Source organism: Corvus moneduloides, chromosome 2, assembly GCF_009650955.1.
Source record: "Corvus moneduloides isolate bCorMon1 chromosome 2, bCorMon1.pri, whole genome shotgun sequence".
Lineage (NCBI taxonomy): Eukaryota > Metazoa > Chordata > Aves > Passeriformes > Corvidae > Corvus > Corvus moneduloides.
The window spans coordinates 16679295-16700800 of record NC_045477.1 but is presented as its reverse complement, the minus strand read 5'-3'; the positions used below and the strand labels follow the sequence as shown (position 1 = coordinate 16700800).

General features: G+C 46.8%; 1 long non-coding RNA gene across 1 annotated transcript; it reads left to right on the top strand.

The window, feature by feature from the left end:
* The first annotated feature begins 993 nt into the window (after window positions 1-993).
* LOC116438753 lies at window positions 994-20219 on the top strand. Its single transcript, XR_004237910.1, has 3 exons — window positions 994-1004; window positions 3650-3661; window positions 20027-20219. It is a non-coding gene; the product is annotated as an uncharacterized LOC116438753 (long non-coding RNA).
* Window positions 20220-21506: the final 1287 nt, after the last annotated feature.

The following is a 21506-nucleotide window of genomic DNA, read 5'->3' as shown; positions in this document are numbered from 1 at the left end:
CATTACTCAAAAAACCCATCCAAGTATATTATGTTAGACATAGGTCAGATCTCTTCACCCACAACAATATCCCATGGAAAAAAAAAAAAAAAAAAGGAAGAAAATAAATTGTTCAACACGAGCTGGAGATGACAATGAAAAATTTACCCTTAATTATGTATATTTTTATGGAGAAAGGTTATCTATCCATCCATCATCACATACTAGTACAGGAAAGAGCCTGTGACTATTTAGATACGAGTATCTTGCATGTGTAGTTAAAGAGAAAAAATGCTCCTAGAGAGGCCATCTCTACTTCTGCCCTCCTCTCTCTGTAGATGCCCATCAGACACATTGCATAAATATGCTGAAGCTGGTCACCTAACCTATTTTAATCATCTATATTAGGATGTAATGAGTAGGAGTGTCTGTTCTCTCCAGAAACAATGTCTTGGTTTGAAAAACAGGTGTCTGCCAAGGAAGGCAGGAGTCTCCCTTGAAATGAAAAAGAAAATGCAACCCCCTTCCCTCCTAATTATTATAATTTTGAAATTAAGGGGCTTTCAGGCAAAGGTATGAGGAATAGGAATAACAGTTCTTTACTATTTCTTATATATATATATATATATACACATGTATGTATGATAAGGCAAACAAACAACAATAACTATGGCAGTAACAGCAAACAGAACCACAAACCCAGTGCCAGCCTCTCTCGGCTGTCAGGCCCTTTCCCCCTGGGTGCAGTTCCTCTTGCAGCCGGCAGGGGCGCTGGTGGCTCCCGGTGAGCAGGGCAGGTGCGATGGCTCCTCTGTGGCTGCCGGGGGCGCTGTAGCGTGAGCTCGGGGAGCATGTGGCAATGGCGGCCTGGGATCCCAGGGAAGAGATGGAACAAAAGGCTTCACAAACCCCCTGGGCAGCCAATCCTGGTGTCCGGCTGGACTCTCCAGAACAGCAGGCTGGAACAGCAGGGACAAGCACAAATCCCGGGTGGCAGACGAGATGGGTCAAACTCCAGAGCTGCTGTGGGAAACCCTGGGAGGTCTTGGCAGGCAGGACATGCGGGAGCTACAGAGTAGTGAAGGCTCAAACACAGTGGTGGGGGCAGGGAAAGGCGGGTTTGGGAATCCCAGGGTTTCTCTGGTAGAAAGAAGGCAGCTGAAAGCAGAAAGCCTGCAGTGCTGACAAGATGGCAGCAGCCTTTCTCTCCTTCTGAACACAGAGCACACACCGCCCACACATCCAGGTGAAAGAGAGTAGCCTGTTGGACCACACCCTCAATGGCTAGGTCCTTTGTCCTCCCTAAGTACCCAGCAATTTGTCTCCCTGGCAACATATATGGGAGAAATTCCTCAAGAGGGAAAAAAACAGAAGGGGAACTCCCAAAACCCCAACAAACGATAAAGGGAGTCTCAAGCAATTAGTCCAGATGTAAAAAGCTCCATTACATGAGACCAATCCCATTTATACATCTTGTTTTCTCCATCTCTAAAGCAGAGATAATAAACCTGCCTTTGTGTCAAAAGCAGCTGAAGATCCTTGAGGGGAAAGGTAGCCATGATATTGGGACGTTATTAATGAAAAAAACACAATAAGGTTAACAACAAGGTCAGTAATGAGTTCATATAGAAAACTTGCAGTGGAATTGCAAAAAGCCAAGGTTGCCCTCAATTTGGAAAATCAAAGAATCATAGAATGATTTGGGTTGGAAGGGACCTTTAAAGGTCATCTAGTGCAACACCCTTGCAATGAGCAGGGACACCTTCAACTAGATCATGTCTGTAGTCTCCCCATAGCTCAAACTGGATTCTTCAGAAAGCATTGTTTTTCTTTCAGCAAATTTCAAGGGACACATTTAAGAAGAAAGGTGTTTTTTCCTAAGAGTCACCCAGTCAATATTTCACAACAGTTGTGTGACTACACTCACTGCAATTACCATATTTTTCTGCATTTTGGCAAGTTGAAGGCAATGAATACCACAAACCATACAAAAATTAGAGTGTTTCTCTTTTTAAATTCCATTTTGACAATTTTTTTCCCATTTATGTTCTCCCTTGCACCTCTGCTTGGACTCCTCAGCAACAATGAAATCCCTCACAGTGGAAGAGCAGCAGAGCCACCCCCAGAGTGGTTGTTTCTCCTGGGGCTCTTACACAGAGGACACTGCTTCCTGTCCAGCCCATGGGAAGTAGCTGGTGCTTCAAGTCCACACCAAACCAAGACCTCCTGTTCCTGGGCTTGCAGCATAAGCACAAGGCTCTGGAAGGTGGCTGGGACAGGAAAAGCTGGGACCTGAGGCCTTGAACAGCTGGGAAAAGATCCAGCCCTTGGAAAACTACCAAGTTTGGCTGCAGAGGATGGAAGGTGTAAGAAGGAGCCAGGGTCTGGACATGTCCCCACATGTGCTTCAACCTCTGGGTTGGAGCTAGGACATCTGAAAATACATACCTGTAAGTGCATGTGCCCTGTAACAGGGTAAGACATCCCTTCCTATGCCATTCCCTGAAGGACTCACCAATGAGCAGGGCATAGGCAGCCTCCATGGAACAACAGTGGTTGGGATGTTCCTGAAGATACCATGAGACCCCACAAAACTCATGATAATTGCAATAGACTTATTCTGTCATTAGGGCAGGGAAACACCAGTGCTTAGAAATATGTCTGCTTTGCGTCCACACTTTGCATCAGTTCCTGCCCACTTTCAGTGTGTCAAAGTCTCCACAAGGGGCTCTGCAAACCTGCAGCCTTGGATCGAGTGAAGTTTTGCCACCTCTCTGGGTCAGGTCAGAATCACACCCCAGGTCTTCAGAGGAGTTTCTAAATTTTCACGAAGTTCCACAGCATTAATTTCCTCTCAATCAGTTTTTCCCTCTTCGCTGATTAGTCCTTTCTGCCTTTAATATATTTCCAGGCTCTGCAGCCTCATAAAACTTCATGGGGGAACTTTTCTGCTTGGTTGGTGTGAGCAGGAAATTACTATCATTTTTCACTTCTTCAGCCCGAGAAGGTGTTTACTGAGCCTGTCATCAGAGGGCAGTTGCATGTTGGCCCTTCCAGCGCCATCCCCAGAGAGGTGTCAGCACCAGCAGCCAATGCAGGAAAGAATCCAAGCTCTTTATTTTGTCTGGCCTAGGAAGGAAATCTGGGCATTTCAGCAACACAACATCTCCAGACAATCCCTCATCAGCATCTCAGCAGGGTAGTGAAGGCTGGAGAAAAACTTCCTGGCCTCCACCAAAGGTTAGCAGCAACCCAAATGCTCGTGTTTATGGACATAACACACCCTGCCCCACTACAGCTGATTGAGTATGAGCACCCACATCCCTGGAATACCTCCATGCTTTGACACCTCTCTGATGGTGCCCCTGAGAAGGACTCCTGAAGACACCTCTGTGTGGGAAGACTTAACAGACAGGAACTTTGTGGCAGAGCACAAATACAAGTGAAGGACTTGCAAATGTCCACCAGGCTTTGTCTTCTTCCTTCATTTTGATTAAGAGCTGGCTGGAAATGAACCCAGGTGTGCCCAGGTGGGCAAGAAGGCCGAGGGCACCTGGCCTGTACCAGCAATAGTGTGGCAGCAGGACCACAGCAGTGACCTGTTCCAGGCACTGCTGAGGCACCTCCAGTCCTGCGGGCAGTTCTGGGCCTCTCCCAACAAGAAGGACAGCGAGGGGCTGAAGTATGTCCAGAGAAGGGGACGGAGCTGGGGAAGAGGCTGCAGCACCAAGAGTGGCTGAGGGAGCTGGTGAGGCTCGGGCTGGAGAAAAGGAGGCTCACTCTTCACAACTCCCTGATGGGAGGGTATAGCCAGGTGGAGGTCAGGCTCTTCTCCCAGGGAACAAGGGACAGAACAAGAGAAAACAGCCTCAAGTTGTGCCAAGAGAGGTTTAGGATGGATATTGGGAAAACTCCTTCCCTGAAAAGATGGTCCAGCCCTGGCAAAAGCTGCCTGGGGCAGTGGTAGAGTCCTCATCCCTGGATGTGGCATTTGGGGACATAGGTTAATGGTGACCTTGGTAGTTCGTTGGGGATTAGTTGGACTCAATGATCTTAGAGGGCTTTTACAATCTTAATAATTCTATGATTCACCAATTAAGAGGAATAATGAAAAGCAAAAGACCAACGTTTGGTGAAGAGCTTCCTCCTCCTCTTGCTAAGTGCATAGTTTTTGGGGCTTGTGGGTGGAAAGACAGGGGTTGGAAGATGCAGTTCTTAGGAAAAGCTGCAGCATGTGTTGAACAGCTGGGAAAAGGTCTGTTCTCCTTGGCTGTACAGTAGTTCCTCATGGGACATTCCTTTGTATTTTATTCAGGAAAGCCTTCAAGCCTCTACCTGATGAACTGCACCCTTTCTGTGTGGCAGAAAGAGTTTGCAAAGCTCAGTTATTCACACTAGTTGATGGGGGCAGAGTCTTGTCTGTCCTTGCCTGCAGAGCTGTGGTCTAAGGTTTAGACCCCATCCCTGGTGTTGCATGGGATTGTTCAATTCAAGATGTAAAAACTCACATGTGCCCTGGTTGAATTCGGTAAAGTTCCTGTCAGCCCACTAATACCATCCCTGCCTGGCTCTGTGGGGTCCCGCATGCACCCACAGAAGCACAGGACGGAAGAGGGACCGCACGCGGGCGAAAAGCCCGCCACAGCTTCCACGTGGCGTTCACCATTTTGTTTGAGGGGAATGGAGGCAGGAGAATTAAAAATAAAGGCAGCAGCTGGGTTTGCGGTACCGATTCTGCTGCCACTGTGATCTTGGAGCAAATTTAAAGTGGAAGAAACCGGGGAAATGGGTACAGGGAAGAGGTTTGGGGTAGGACCTGGGGTGGCCTGGCCAGCACAACCATAGACAGGGAACAAAGGAGATCAGGAGAGGGCAGGCAGACAGTAGTGGACCTGTGCACTCTGGCAGAATCTTATCTCCTGGTTTCCCTTGAAGCAGGGCAGAGGGATCAGGGATGCAGGGAGAGGAAAGTGGTAAAGGGTTTTTTAAACTGGGGTTAACATTTCCCAACTGTTTTACTATCAATAGCTTTTGCTAGCTTGTAAAGCAAATAACCTTTTCCAGACATAAACAACCATAGCACAAAGTGTTTTAAATACTCAACTAACCACTGCTGAAACAACCATTAAACAAAATGTTTTAAATCTTCCTTTGTATAATGAAAATTCTCATGAACAAGGACTCTTAGAACTGGGAGAAAGGCTTCTCACAGGAGATGAGAAAACTCTGCCCCCATCTCCCTTTCTTCCCAACCCTCAAGATAAAAGGAAATTAACAAAAGAGGACACAAAAGTGACCCATATTACCTTAGAGGGTCAAATAAAAGTCTCGAGGGTGGTCCACCCACTTTAGACCAGTCTTCTCTTTCCCCAGAAGGTTGTTGGTTTCCCTTCCGAGACCCCTGATAGAACTCAGAGGTTTCTTCGGGGGAAATGGCTGCTCAAGAGGCAACTTGATTCCAGCGGCGAAGCTGTGCTGAAGTCGCTCTCAGAGACGGTCCAAGGCCATCCACATTCAGGCGCCATTTAATACCATCCCTGCCCGGCTCCATGGGTTCCCACGTGCACCCACAGATGCACGGGTGGGTTCAGTATTACAGTCAGTAGCAAAGAGTCAAGAAGGGCATTTGCATGCGTTCCGACAGGAGCATTTATTGCTTCTACGCTGTCCAAGGTTGCAGAGGCAAATACGAACACGATCCCGAATCTCACAGTTTTATCCAGGGGTGGGGAAAAGGCAAGACAAGGGAACGGGGACCAATGGAGAAGCTCTGGGGGAGTGACGAGGAGTAGAGGCTAACGGCCAACAGGGGAATCCAAACTGGGACAGATTAACATAACAGAACAAGCATCCCAGGAGAAGCCCCTTTGGCCACCCCAACACAAAGTGGCTCCTGTGGTACTAGGGACCCGTCTTACTGAGAACTCTCTGTCCCATGTAATGTATGTTCACCAGCCACCACATCCCATTTCTCAGGCCTGCCCAGGGCCCTCTTCTGAGTACCAGCCTTGATCTCCAGTCCATTGGCCACTTCCCTACCTAAGTCTACTGCCATCCACAAGCTTTCTGCAAGCAAACTTCATCCAGGTGATCAATGAAGACACTCACTAATGCCAGCATTGATTACTGGGGAATACCACTAGTTACTGGCTAGTTAGACTTTGCACCACTTACCATAACCATCTGGGATGTTTACACCAGAACTAGTTACTTGTGGCTCACATCGTTGTGGTGAGAACCAGAATCGCAAAATAATTGAGGTTGGACGGACCTCTGGAAGTTGCAGTCCAACCTCTGGTCACCGTGAGATCACAGCTCTTTCAAATCAGGTTGCTCAACCCTAACTTTATTCTGCAAGTTCACTGCCTTACTCTGACACAAAATGCTGCATCTCTCCCTGCTTTAATTCAGAGAGCAAACTGTGATCTCCATAGCAAAGTGCGGTAGATCACCCCACACCTCCCAGCCCAGAGCTGTGAAGGCAGGGAAAGACAAACCAGGTGCTCTGTAGCTAAATCTGCTGTTCAATCAGGTTGCTCCAGTGTTCCTGGGTTGCGCAGTAATGTTATCCTCTTTCATATCTAAATTCTTCCCATGTGCACATGCACAGCTGTAACAATAAAGCGCAAAGGCTGCAGGTGCTCCATGCATTATTTTAATGGTCTAATGACCTCTGCAGCCTGACAGATTGATATTCCAGGAGATGTGAGGATTTCTGATATTTAAACAAAATAGGAGAACAATCCTAGGGCTGTTCCAGTGCCTGAATTCAAGGGCAGCCTCCAAACACTGAGCCAGGGCTGCAAAAACTCTCATTCAGCAAGACACTTGAAAAGGATTTCATAAAGGAACTGAAATACGGAGAACATCTTTCTCCTCACTAATTTACGGATTCATCATTTCCTCAGTCATCTACATCTTCTTTGACATTTAGACTTCAAGCTCTTTGGGGCAGAGGTTACTTTTACTCTGTTCATATATGCGGAAGTTGCCAAAAAACAAACTTGATATAACCTTTCCATTTGAAGAAAGACATCCTAGAATCACAGAATGATTTGGTGGAAGGGACCTTAGAGCTCATCTTGCTCCAACACCCCTGCTATGGTGTTGGAAGTAAGGATTTTTCCCTTTTTTTTCCCTTTCTCTCAGGGAATTTTCTCCCATTTGTTGCCTAAGAGATGATAATGAGGATACTTAAGAAAGACAAAAGAAGTGGCCAAGATGGGGGAAAGGGGTGCAGCTGGCTGTACTCTCTTAGATGGGGGGCTTTCTCTTGGGAAAGGCAGAGATATCGAGGCTTCTTGCTCTCTCTTGCTCTTGGGACCGGTCAGGCTGATGCCACTGCGGGGGAGAATTCACTGCCACCACAGAGTTCAGCCCTTTACTGCTTCTCCTATTGTGGGTGAGCCTTTGCTGGTAAGAGCGGCCATTGTACTGGGACCTTTTCAACATCCGACCTCACTGGGAAGGACCCTCACCATCTGCTTGGGTGCCCCAGCGGAAAACCCGGGACCCTGACCCCCTCCCCACTCCAGAGGGAGCATCTCCCACTGCTTGTGGCAGCTGCCTGCAGCAGCCCATCTGCCATCGCCCAGCCCCGATGTTTCCTGTTGCTGCTTTGGGCTTTTTGCTACACTTTAACCTGACACCCTGGGCCCACCTCCACCTGGACATCCTGTAGTTTCTGGCACAGCTCAGGAGTCTTCACTACACTTTGTTTTCCACCCCAGATGTGCCCGCCTCTGCTATTCCAGACTGCTGCTCCGAGGTTTCCTGCTGCAGTCCATTCTGCTTCCCGAGTAGCCCTGAGACCAGCTGCCCCCCATGAGTTTGGAAAGGGAGCCCCTTCTCTCTCTTTCTCCTGCCGCCCTTAACCATGTGGAGAGAGGTGGCCAATCTCACTCCACAGCGCCCCCTGCAGGCGCGGGGAACCATCGCACCAGCCCTGCCCGGCCGGGAGCCACCAGCGCCCCTGCCGGCTGTGAGGGGAACTGCACCGAAGGGGAAAGGGCCTGACAGCTGAGAGAGGCTGGCACTGGGTTCCTGGTTCTGTTGGTTGTTGCTGCTGGTGGTGCTGTTTGTTTGCCTTGTTATAGATATACCTATATATATATTCTAGTAAGGAACTGTTATTTCTTTTCCCATTTCTTTACCTGAAAGCTGTGTAATTTCAAAGTTATAATAATTTGGAGAGAAAGGGGTCACATTTTCCATTCCAAGGGAGATTCCCACCATCCTTGGCAAACACCTGTCTTCAAACCAAGACACATGGGCAGGGACACCTTCTACTAAATCAGGTTACTCAGAGTTCCATCCAGGAGCACTCCTTCAGATATATCTGTGTGAAGAAAAGCAGAGGAACCAGAGGATGGTGTCTCCTAGGTTAGTTGAGTGGATGTGGCTCAGCTCAGACCTCTCTGTTCAGGAAGTCCCCTCTTCTTGGGGTTCTGACCTCAGAGGGACTCAAGCACTGTACAACACACTCAGCCTGTACAAACTTACGGAAATTTCCAGAAAGTCATTGCAAATCACCCATGTTTCACCATAGAGGGCCATGCTGCAGACTGTAAATCCCTGACCTAAACCCTTCAGACATGTTTGGCTTCAAAAAAATCTGAAGCTGATCCTGCTTCCCTGCCTGGTTTGAGGAAAGCAATGTGGCATCTCTCTTTCCCCATCACCACCAGCAACAAACAGACCAGTTTCTGGGAGGACTTGGATGGTTGTAAGGAATAACACCCAACCATTGTGCAATTAACGTAAGAATTAGAACCCACAACCCAACAAAATTACCTCGTCTCCTGTAATTTGTGCAGGATGCTTCAGTCTCTGGCTTTCCAGGAGTCTTCCAGCTTTCTCACCTGTACTTCAGCACTTGCAGGAAGGTTTGATGTGCACAACCCAACAACTATGAAGACACTGGCATGGGTTGCCCGGAGAAGCTGGGGCTGCCCCATCCCTGGAAGTGTTCCAGGCCAGGTTGGATGGGGCTTGGAGCAACCAGGTCTGGCAGAAGGTTGGAACTAGATGAGCTTTAAGGTCCCTTCCAACCCAAACCCTTCTGCAGTTCTATGATTCTAAGCATTTCCAAGTGTTTCTAGCTCTCCTATCCTTCAGAATAAGAAAACAAAGGCATCACTGATGAAAAAAACTTGAAAACTATCAGACTTTGTCTCCTGATTTCTACCCATGCATTGCCTGCCTCAGGATTTGTAGGCTAGTTTGGGGGAGCCATCTGAGTTGTGAAGTAACAGTGTGATCCTGAAGAAAGAAGGAAAACTAATCTTCTAGGAAAAATGCAACCTGTAGGTCTGGCTAAGGAGGAAGCTTTGTAGAAATGGCTCCACATGTGCTGCTCCTCACAAGTTGTTTCTATTGCTGATGGGGAAAACTAAAGCTTATACAGCAAGACATCCTATTCCAAGATGTACCAAAGAATGGGACCCTATGCTCACTTCTCTTCCTTGAATCTAACTGGAGCTCAAAACAATCATTTAAACTGCACTTCAAACATCTCTGCTCTTTCCCTTCAGCCTTCATATCCTCACCCGACCTCAGGAGATCACTGCTGGGATACTCATCTCACACAGCTCATGGCAAAAGGTAGATCGGTTGCTCAACATCCCAAACACTGCTAGAAGAGAACTCTTAGAGCAAATCCCCACACCCAAGCCCTAGAGTTTGTCCATGCAACTACTACCCTGCTAAGTGGGTGTTGCAACTCCCATCTTCTCAGGAGAGAAGCTCACAAGGACAGAGGATCACTCTGCATGACTTTGGTGACTTTGGCAGCTAATAATTTCCAGATGTTAAACTACCCTTCTCAAGCACCACTCCTATCTGTCTTCCCAGCTTGCTCCCATGCTGCTGAGAATGGGGGACAAGCACCACTCATGCCTTCCCTCATTTGGAAACCAGCCCTGAGAGCAGCTCAGCACCAAGGACCCATGATGCTTTATAGACTTCTTGATACCAGCCAGGCCATGCCCTGGGAAAAACTCAGTGCCGGCTCCTTGTAAATCCAGACAGGCACCTTTTTGACTCTTGTGCTAGAATTTCCTGGCAGGCAAGGAGATGGGGGCAGCCAGGAAAGGAAAGTTTCAAAGTATTAACCCCAAAGCATCCTCAGCCTCAAAAAAGTGTCAAAGAAGAAGCATGTGGTTGACCTGAACTATTTGTAAACTGAGACTCACTGGAAACATTATGAAACTGAACCAAATTCCTGTTTCTAACCCATCCCTCTCCCCACAGCCTGTCACCTGAGCAGTGTGTCATCAGCCAGCATCCTTGGCACTGACTTCCCCAGGATCAGGGTCTAAGCTGTTGCTAAGTGCACAAACTGCACCCCTCAGATGAAAAGTAGGTCCTGGATTCCCAAAACTGCCTGAAAGGTGGTCCTCAGGGACATGAAGGTGTTAGTGTATGGTAGACACAAAGAGAAAGCTTGGCTGATCCTGTTCTTCCCTGCAAAGGGCTCCAAGTATTTTGCCAAGGAGCATCATGGGGTGGACATTTACCCTCATGTTTTCACCTCTACAGCAAAAGTGAAGGCAGCCACTGAAAGCAATGTGCTGATTGCATGGGAGGGATGCTCCCCAGAACCAGAAACCCTGGAAGGCTGGAGCTAACCTCAACAGCTGGATTTCCACCTAGGCTGAGATGTGCAGGAGAGGGAGGAACCCAGCACTCAGATCACTGCCACCCTTTGGAACACCAGATCTCCCAGTTCAGCTCAACTTCTCCTCAGAGATGAGCAGCAGCTCCTTGGGCAGCAAGTGCCACTCAGGAGAAACCTTCACAGCCTCACTTCAGATGAGTACAGAGGGTTCTGAACCATCCCTGCTTCAGCAAAAGTGATAGCTGTAATAGCAACTGGACATCACACCAAGTCATGGGGACCAGGAATCCCATGCTCCCTTCCTGGCAGTGGCAGCCTCTTTCTCTCACTAAGTTGGAGAAGAAGGAAGGACACAGAGGCAGGGAGAAGGAACCATTTGGGAATGTATGAGTCCTAGAAATGTGAAATTTTAAGACCTAGATCTATTCTGAGTCACCAGAAACAGTCTGAACCAGCAAGGTCTATGACTTCAGGTTGAGCAGGTTTCTGTCCCTTCCTTTAGGGCATTTTCAGAGATCAAACTTTGCAGGACTTTCTCACCTATGGATTCATTCCTTGCAAACCCCCACAGCAGCCTCTGCTCTCCAAATCCTAGGGAAAGTTGACATGTGGCCACCAGGAAGAGGCCCATCCCCTTCTAGATGACCAGGCAGCTCCTGGAGGAGTGAGGCTCAGCTCAGCTGCTGTTTTTAGACACTCCTGCCACAAAAACATGAGCCTGTAGGAAAAGCACTTGTGTAATTTGTTACAAAAAAAAGCTACCAAGAGCAGCAGGCAGGAGCACGCAGCAAGGAATTGTTTCCAGGTCTGGTGGTTAAGAGCTGATCGCATGGCTGATACTCCATACAGGTCCCATGCTGCAGAAGGATGTTACCAGGTTTGTTCTTGTGCTGCTCCTGCAAATGATAATCCTACTTTTAACACATGTTCTCATGGGAGCCATACAGGATGCTACACTTCCAGTGACTAGCAAATTACTTGGGTTTAAGACCACCGAGAGAGGAAAGAGCAGGAACTTTTTCCCAATTTTTAAAATTGAATTCTTTGGGAATTAAGGATACATATGACTTGGATGAACAAAAACATGGAGCTGGAAAGGAATTCAGGAGCCTGAGTAGACCACCCTCAGTTGCTGAGACAGGACGGGACATCTCTCAGGGTGTCTACAGCTTGGAGTCTGCTGGACTGGAGAACAGCTTTTGTGGAAAGAATATGGGACAATGAACAGAAACCATGTTGTGGGTGGTGGTGGCAGGAGTGGAGCCAGTAGGACAAGGGAAGTAATTCCTTCTCTCCATTTGGCGCTTGCCAAATGGGGCACTAGGCCCAGTTTGGGCTCTGCAGTACCAGGTAAATGGTGAGAGAACACAGCGAAGCCATCAAGCTGGTTGGAACTGGAGCCCAGGGCACACAAAGAGAGGCTCAGGCAAAGACAGACTTCATTACTGTCTGCAGCTCTGGGATGGTGTAGAGAAGAGAGAGGGACAAGCTCTCATGGGAGATGCTCAGTGATAGGAAAAGAGTCAACAACCCAAGTTAGAAGATAAGAAAATCCAATTAGGAAGCCTTTTCCCCATGAAGGTGGTCAAATAGTGGAACAGGGGTCTGGGTTAGGGAATCTCCACCTTTGGAGATACCTGAAACTCTCCTGACAAAAACCCTGGGTAACCTCAGACCAAACCTCAAAGCTAGTCCTTCCAGTCTTGTTTACTCTGATTCTATCATCATATATGTCAGGAATGATTCCCCTTGTGGATGGGAAGGTGTAGATACAAAAATGCTGCTAGCAAGGATTTTCTTGCTATTTTCTAAGCGCGTGAGAGACTTTTCTCGTTCACAGAAGAGGTAGCAGAGTTATGTAAACAACCAAACACCTGCAGCCTTGAAAAGTCTTGTTTATGGTATAGTAGGAAAATATTTTGACAATGGATGTTTTAGGATTTTAGCCAATCACCCCCAAGGGGTGGCTGATTGTTGTCCAATTAGACTATGAAGAAAAAAGTCTATAGAAGAGTTTGTAAAATAATTAAATAAATCAATCTTGCTGCACAATTCCTGCCTGCTGAATCTTCTCTCCTCCTCCCTATGGCTGCAGGACACGGTAATATACCCTAGGGTTGCCATAAGAGGGAGGCCCTGGCACAGGTTGCCCACAGAAGCTGTGGCTGCCCCATCCCTGGAAGTGTTCTAGGCCAGGTTGGACAGGACTTGAAACAACCTGGTCTAGTGGAAGGTGTCTCTGCCTATGGCATGGGGGTAGAATGAGATAAGCTTTAAGGTCCCTTCCAACCCAAACCATTCTATGATTCCATGTCTTTGTTCTCACACTCTCCAGTAGCAGGGATTACAGTCTCTTTGGATCATCTCCTCTAATATTCCCTACTCCTACAGTTCCGATTTTTTCCTAAAATACCCCAACTGCACACTTTCTGTGTGGCCATGCATTTCTTCTCATCACGTGGTGGATGTGTAGAAATGAGACCTTTCCTGTTCTCTTTCCATCTTATTAATGTTTTGCAGGAGATGCATCTCTTTTTTTATAGCAGTACCTCTGACTCTGGCATCACCTGTGCTGGGGAACCTCTCAGCTCCTCTCCCACCCCTCAACCCCACACAGAGCCACTTCATATTTCCCCTTTGGGACACAGCAGTGACTGTTTTACCTTCATCTTATTAGAAAACTAGCTTCAAATTCCAGCTGAGATCCATTGGATGAAGAGAGCTGTATCTGTTTTTATAAGGTATCAGCTCCATCAAGGGGAGAAGGTGGAAGCAGAAGAGTTGCTGTCCATGTTCTAGATGGGCACAGACCAGTCCCAGGCCAAATTCACACCTCATGACAACAGCTTATTAACCAGCAGGTCAAGAGCTAAAGTAGTAACCCCACTGTGTTGCAACCTTCATTAGACATGGAAAGATTGGGAGATAACATCCCACTCCTGGAGGTAATTGGGATATCTCAAGTCTTATCTGCTTGTGGCATTTATCAGGGTGATCCCACAGTGATTGGGTAAGATGCTGTGCAGATTTTTCTCATGCTCTTTAGAAAGTGGAACAAGATTAAACAGTTTAATGTTCCAAAAACACGCTCAAGAAATGTGCTTAGCCATAGGACTGTGGATTCATCTGCTGCAATTTAATGAACTCCCCTTGAGAGCAGCACCAAAACCCTGTTCAGGAGCTATGCAGGGCAGGGGCCTCCGCCTCCAATCTCAGGCAGGAAGGGGTAGGATAGGACAAGGAGGGATAAGGCACCACTGCAGTGGGCTGAAAATACCATTGGCTCCAAAAACATTTTAGCATAACTTGCAAACTTGAATTTTATCTGTAAACGTTTTCAGCCTGATACCACTGGGAATCCTGATTTTTCTGAGACTTACCAACCGGAAATCCCTGAGCTGGAAGGTTTAGCTGTAATGAACTTATTGTATATTCAAGCGCTGAACGTCAATTTGGATTACAATGTCAAAAATGAGCACTGAGAGAATGCAGCTGGACCCTGGGGTCACCTGTCAGGAACTCCAGAGTGAAACTGGCCAGATATAGACCAGCACAGCCTTGATTTATATTTTTCCCTGTGCAAGTATAACAGCTAAGACTGAACAAACTTACTACGTCTTGGAGATGAGCCCCCTCATCCTCTCCCCAGCACCTTTCCTACTTTGCACAGGATTTCCTTGGCTGGGGAGGTTTCATTAAAGGCTGTCCAAAGAGTTCTGGACTGGTCAGATGTGTTGGGAGGCTAAATCCCTCTATTAGTATGCATCTAAATCACAGCCACTTGTGTCATTCTGGGAGCCTAAAGTCCCAGGCACAATCATTATTCCCATCCTCCCAGACACAGGTGAAGACAAGATCCCACTCCTTGTACTAAAGGCTCACAAGAATTAATCCAGAGCATGGGATGCCAGAGGAGAGGTGCACAGGGGCAAGAGGGATAACATGCCTTCCTTTCCAGGCATGTGGCCACAATGCTGCCCCTGTTCAAGGGCTGCTGACAGCTTGTGCCTGGGATTTCATCCACACCCCTGCATCAGCCTGGATTCAGACAGAAGCAGGGAGGCTGGACTGGAAAGCTGGGGAGTTCTATTCATTTCTTATGCTCCATCCTAAGCACTCTGGGGTGAGAGTTGATTCTCTTCTGCCACTCGTTGCTCACTGCACCCACAGAGTAGCACCCATGGGGTATGCTGTGCAGGCAGCACAGGCTCACATCCACAGAGGGGTAACACCATCATTCAGGGATAGGAAAAGGTATCCTACCAAGGGGATGCTCAGTGGAAGCTGAAATCCCAGGTACAAGCCACATGCTGGATCTTAAAATAATTTCAATCTAGATGAGAAGAATCCAATGCAAATCATAGGATATCCTGAGCTGGAAGGGGCCCACAAGGATAATCAAGTCCAACCAAGTGCCTGAGAGCATTGTCCAAATACACACCATCTCTAAATAAATGGTTGTGTTGAAGTTTCTATTCAGTAGGTGCTAATGTTATTATTCTTGATGTTCTCCCTAGTTAATGTCACATTCCCTGAGGTTTCCTCCAAAATTCTTCTCACAAAGACTCTACAACATTTTATAATTAGCTGGATGGAGAAAATACTTTAAGAAAAGGAAGGTGAAGTTTGGTTCCTCCAACTGAAGGTCATGGAACTGAAGTCTTTAAAAAAACTTAAATAAAATAAATATAAATCTTTTTTTATTCATATCTCTACCCCATAGTTCTCTAACCTGTTTATGGTGAATCTGGGGAAAAGATCAGACCTTTATTTGCTTTGAGAGAGCGTTGAACTTCTTCTCCCTTGCACATCCACACATGCACATATGGCAGACCATGCCCCTGCACCCCCATGGATTACCGAGGTCAGGAATGGCGTTTGCAGGGCACTTGCAGCCTCTTTTCTTCCCTGCAAACACTCAGCCACATGAGGAGCTGGTCATCTCCATCCTTTGTCCACTCCTCCTTCTAGCTTCCAATCACTGGGAACAGCTCAGGCTGGAAGCATTTGCCCTAGTCAAATAATTAAGAATCACCCTTGGAGACTTCATGCTCTTCCTCCTCTCCTCTGTTCCAGTGACTGCTTTTATGATTTGGATTCCAGAGCCTCTAAGTGCTTTACTTTCACTAACTACACTAGCACTAAAGTGAGGGATATTAAGTAAAACTAAAGCCACACCTGTTTCACAGTGGTTTTGTCAGGAAAGAAGACAGTTCAGAGAATCATTTAGGTTGGAAAAGATCACTAACATGATTGACTTCAACCATTCCCCCAGCACTGCAAAACCCACCACAAAACCTTGTCCCCAAATGCCATATCCACAGAGCTGTTAAATCTTTCGAGGGATGGGGACTCCACCACTGCCCTGGGCAGCCTGTTCTGGGACTGGACAGGCTTGTAGTGAAAATGATGAAAAGTTTTGGGACTCAATTGTTTTGGCAGGTAGGGAAGGGTCAATGGTGTCTGTTTTGCTTGTTTATCTTACGCTGAAAATCACAGCTGAGGCACAGTTTTCAAGATGCTTAGCCAAAGGGGGTGAAAAATGTTCTTCTACTCCACTGCCCCCCAGCTTGACAAACTCTGCTCAAGGCAGCAACACTTTTCATTAAGGCTGGAAGCTCTGCTGCACAGAGCGAGCCCACACACTCCTGTACCTGATATCTGTCTAACATGAGGGAGGTATAAAGCTTCCCTCTTTGGCCCTTTAAGTCCCCAGCAAAGCTGACAGCATCTTGGAATTCTCACCCAGAATAAATCCTACCCCAATTCAGCAAGTCTCCTCCATGGACAATAGGGTAGCCAAACAACTGCTTTTTGTTGTCACACTATGCATTATTGAACAAAGTTATCATTATAAAAACAATCCCAAGCCAAGCCAGCCAGGGCCCTCCACTTACTTCAGCACGAGAACATTTCCTGCTAACTCAGGGGAAAAGGTTATTAAAGGCACACTTGGAGGCAAAGGTAGAGTGCTGCCACAGGTTGTGGACCTGCACGTGCCTTTTATCAGTGTTCAAAGTCCAAGAAAGGTGATCTGTGAAAGGAGAGGTCCACCTGGTCGATGAGGAATATGAAAACCAAAGGTGAGATGTTAAAACGAAATTAGGTAGATGGTAAAAACATGCAGCAGGAACGTTGTTGAATGTGCTTAAACTTACCAGGGAATTAAATAAGATGCTGCAGTTTCAAGAGTTTGTAGCTGCCCAAGTCAATACTCTTGAACAGACATAAAATCACAGAATCATGAAGGTTGGAAGAGCTCTCTATGATCAAGTCCAACTGTTCCTCCAGTATTGCCAAGCCCCCCACTAACCCATGTCCCCAAGTGCCACATCTACACATCTGTAAAACCCCTCCAGGAATGGGGACTCCACCACTGCCCTGGGCAGCCTGTGCTGGGGCTGGACAATACTTCTGGGAAAAAAAATTTCCCTGCTATCCAATGTAAACCTCCTGTGGCACATCTTGTTTCCTCTTGTCCTATCACTTGTTCCCTGGGAGAAGACACCAACACCCACAAAGCACAAAGGGACATGTGACAGACATCAGTAGGTGGAGAAGCCATACAGAATCCATAGGGCACTTGCCTTCAAGGCCATCTGAAAAATATGTGACGTTATCAACCTCTTTCCAAAACAAGTAATTTTTTTGTGGTTACAAATGTAACAGAGATGCAGAAAATAGGGAATGTTTTTAGAGAATTCCAGGTAACTTTCAGCCTGCCAAGAGGTATGGGAAATTATAAGATAGAATTGGGTTGTGAGCTGTAAAACCTGCCTGCAGAGGCACATGGCAGCACAAAGGAGCACATGGTGGCACACAGAGAAGCTTGTGTCCACCAGACCCTGGGGGGAGGAGGTGTCACACAGCAGACCCCAACAGAGAGGAGCCTGCCGGGAGCTGACGGACGGGTGAACAGCGAGTGATCACCTCATAGAAGGACACTGAGAAAGTGTGTTGCTGATGTGGCGACACGGTACAGGTCACGCCATATAAGGAAATACTGTGCCTTGGAAAAGTGTATAAAACCAGCTCATTCCTTTGAATAAACGATTCAGATTCCTTGCCGGTCTGGGTCCGTGATTCAATTGCCGACAAACAGGGGTTTAAAGAAGGTGTTCGCAGACTGCAGGAAACCACCATACAATTGCTTTCGTCCTTCTCTTGCACAGGAACTGAAGGTGTCCTGCCTGAGCACACAATATAACCTGTGCTGGAGGAGGAACAGCCCATCAGCAAGGAAGAGTAGTGTTTCTGCTCTTCAGGTCAAGTATCTTGGAGCCAGCACAGTCCTGTGTTCCTGATCATCAGGAGAAGAGCATTTGTGCACTGCCCCAACTGCCCTTGCAGCCAGTGTGGCTTTACCTTTATTTGCCTCCAGAAAGGTGCTTTCTAATTCCATCACAGTGGTTGGAACGTCCATCTCACCACACACACTCCTCTGACAAAATGCCTATCCCATGGCAACCACAGCCAGGTCACAAGGAGGAACTCATAGCTCCTCTGTTAAGCTCAGCTTTAACACTCACCACTAGAACCTCATCTGTAGTGACCAGTGGAAAAAAAAAAACAGTGTTGGCACCAGCATTTTGGTTTTGAGGTGAAGGAACAGGTATCTGATGCTGTGCAGGTGTTGCAATACAGTAGGGAACATCTCTGCCTTCTGCCAAGGACTGAGGACTTCTGCCCAGAGAAGCTGTGGATACTTCATCACTTAAGTGTTCAAGGCCAGACTGGACAGGGCTTGAAGCAACCTGGTCCACTAGACCACTAGATACTAGAAGGTGTCCCTGCCCATGGCTGGGGGTAGAACTGGATGATCTTTAAAGTCCCTTCCAATCTAAACCATACTGTAATTCCATTCTGGAGCAGAGTACAACCAGCAATTCCCATGGCAGAAGTTTTGACTCATCCAGGCCCAGAGATCTTCTAACACCAGGCATATCTGATTTCAGATCTCTCGAGGTCAGGTGTCAAGCTGTAGCCAGAAGCACAGTGGCTCATGTACAGGAACCCTCAGCATCTTCCAGAGGAGGCATCAAGACAAAGGAGAACTCCCTAGAAAGCAATGTAGACAGTAGTGAACTTGGTTGACACTCTTTTCAGCATTAGTTTCAACATCTGTGAAAGAAAGGAGAAAGTCTGTGAGATTACCCCAAAGCTGAGATATTATCAAAACCTCCAGCAGATGCTTCATCTCACCTAAAGGAATTGTGCTCAGTCCCGCACAGGGCACAACTGAACCCGTAGAAAACAGACCAACAGAAGGGTCCTCTGTCTTTCTGCTGTGCACTCACATATCCAATTAAACCACTGAGGATGTATTGGGTTGCAGTGAAATTTCACCATCATTGCAAATTTGCAGGGAGAAGATTAATACAGGAAAATTATTTCCAAACCCAGGACCCCCATTCTGAGCAGAGCTACCCAGGTCAGATGAAACTACAGAAGACAACCCCAAACTCTGTCAAGAATTTCAGACCAACAACTGAAACCAGATTCCTGAAAGAAAAACCAGAAAAGCAAGGACTGAAAAATAGACAGATGTTTTTCTGCAGCAGAGCTCCACCAAAGAAGGATGAGGAAGTCTGTGAAAGTCCTCCTTTGGAGACACCCTGTAAAGAAAAGGAGATTTTTTTTTCCTAAAAAATGCCTTGCTTGTAGCATGTGCAGATCTCAGACGAAACTAGATGCACTTAGCATTGGCAGTATTGGCAGCAATCAACTGTCCAGCTAGATAGTGCCTTCCTGAAAGAGGAAGTCCAAAGATACTCACAAGCAGAACAGTCACCAAGAGATAGTGCTGGGATTCAGATCTGGGTAGGGATAGGGAACCCAATAACCCATCATGATGTCTCCATCTTGTCACCTTTTGTATGAAACACGAAGAGACAAACATCCCCCCAAGAGCAGGAGTTCCTCTGCCTGCCCTGTCCACAAGGTGCAATCCCCATACCCATGCGCCTGGCAGAAGCACCATGGCTGGGCTGGCAGGTTTTCTACCTGTACCAATGCTGCATGTTCAAGGTTTACAGCTTTTTGTGCAGCTTAATTGACTGAACTACCTTATTGCTGCATTTTAAAAATAAATACAGTTTGTATGAAATTTTGAGGCAGGAGGAGTGTTCTATGTACATCTGTTTATATAAGCATCAGTATTCTATGGCAGCTCAGGAGTTGCCAATCAGTTCTCATCCATGGTTTCAGTTAACACCTGAGACGAGACCATACAACCTGATTTGCAAACTTCTTTTTAATAGAGACATAAAAAACACAATACATAAAGCAGCTGGCCAGATGGACTCAGGAAGTCCAGGCTCAGCTCACAGTTCAAGCACCATCACCAAAAGATGCTGTGAGAGCTGGAGCAGCTCTGCCTTAAAAAAAAAAAAAAAACCAAGAGAAACAGTACTCTTCAGCCTGATGAAGGCTCCAGGGCGACCTTAGAGCCCCTGCCAGTGCCTAGAGGGGCTCCAAAAGAGCTGGAGAGGGACTTTGTTCAAAGGCCTGGAATGACAGGACATGGGGGAATGGCTTCTCACTGCCAGAGGTTAAGGTTAGATGGAATATTGGGGAAAAAATGCTTCCCTGTGAGGGTGGTGGGGCCCTGGCACAGGTTGCCCAGGAAAGCTGGGGCTGCCCCATCCCTGGAAGTGTTCAAGACCAGGCTGGATGGGGCTCTGAGCAACCAGGTCTAGTGGAAGGTGCCCTGCCCATGGCAGGAGGTGGAACTGGATGATGTTGAAGGTCCCGTAGAAGCCTATTCTAGGATTCTATTAAAAGCAACCTAGTAAAGCAAGATTGAAGAGTCCTGCAGATTAAATGTTGAGCCAGTCAATGCAATACATTCACCACTAAATTAAGCAGCAGCAGAGCTGACCTGACATCTCACAATTATTTAGGGCAAAAAAGCTTTCATACTGTTTAATGAAGAATTGTAAGCCAATGTTGCATTCTACCATATACACAATAAAGTGATATTAAAGTAACCAGCAATTAAAAAATTTGATTAGATAATGGTTTTTCTCTTGGAAAATACTTTTCTACCTGGGATTAAGAACAGCTTGCCTGTAGACTGGAGACTCTGGCTGCCCAGAGATACCAGCTAAACCTGATCATTTCAGAGCAGACAGAGCACATGCAAACACTTCCACCTGAACAAGATCAAAATCCAGAAAGCAAGGAGACATACCCTCTCTGGCCATTTGAAAGGTGACAGAATGAGGCACAGAGGGGTTCAAAGTTTATCTAGATTAAGTCCACTCTTCCAGCAGCACTTCCATCTTATTCTTTCCATTCCTAACTCTTCACTTTCATGCAACTGTATTTCAGTAAAGTAAAATTTCTCTCCTGTATCTTCCCACTTCAGCTCCTGGACTATACAGATGATGTCTTGGGTTTTTACTCTCTGCTGATAGACAGACTGGGTGGGAGAAAAAAAAAAAAAAAAAAAACCAACCCAAAATTCCTGATGATGCCTGGGGAGGCCCTGTAGCTCGTCACACTTCACCGCTTCCCACCAGAGACTCACGAGTCATGGACAGACTCCTGCCAAGACTCATGCAGCAGACTCTTGTTCAAGGTGCACATCAGCATTTTGGGCAGACATATGTTGATTATTAGCTGGGATCACAGGTGCTGGACAAGTAGCAATGCTTCCCTGATGAAGGAACACAGTATTTTCACTATCCATAAATGTCTACAAATCCAGCTTAATCCCAGCCCCAACATAGGCTGGAGCTATTTTTCTAGCTGCATGCCATCTTTTTGAGAGAAGCATGAAAAAGAACTGTAGCACAAGCTCTTCTGAAACAGGATTTGGAGCCAGCAAGGCAGTCAGTTCTTCAGGCAAATCCTCTTGCCCAACCATTCACATTTGGAGCAATATTGATTTGATGAACAATAAGCC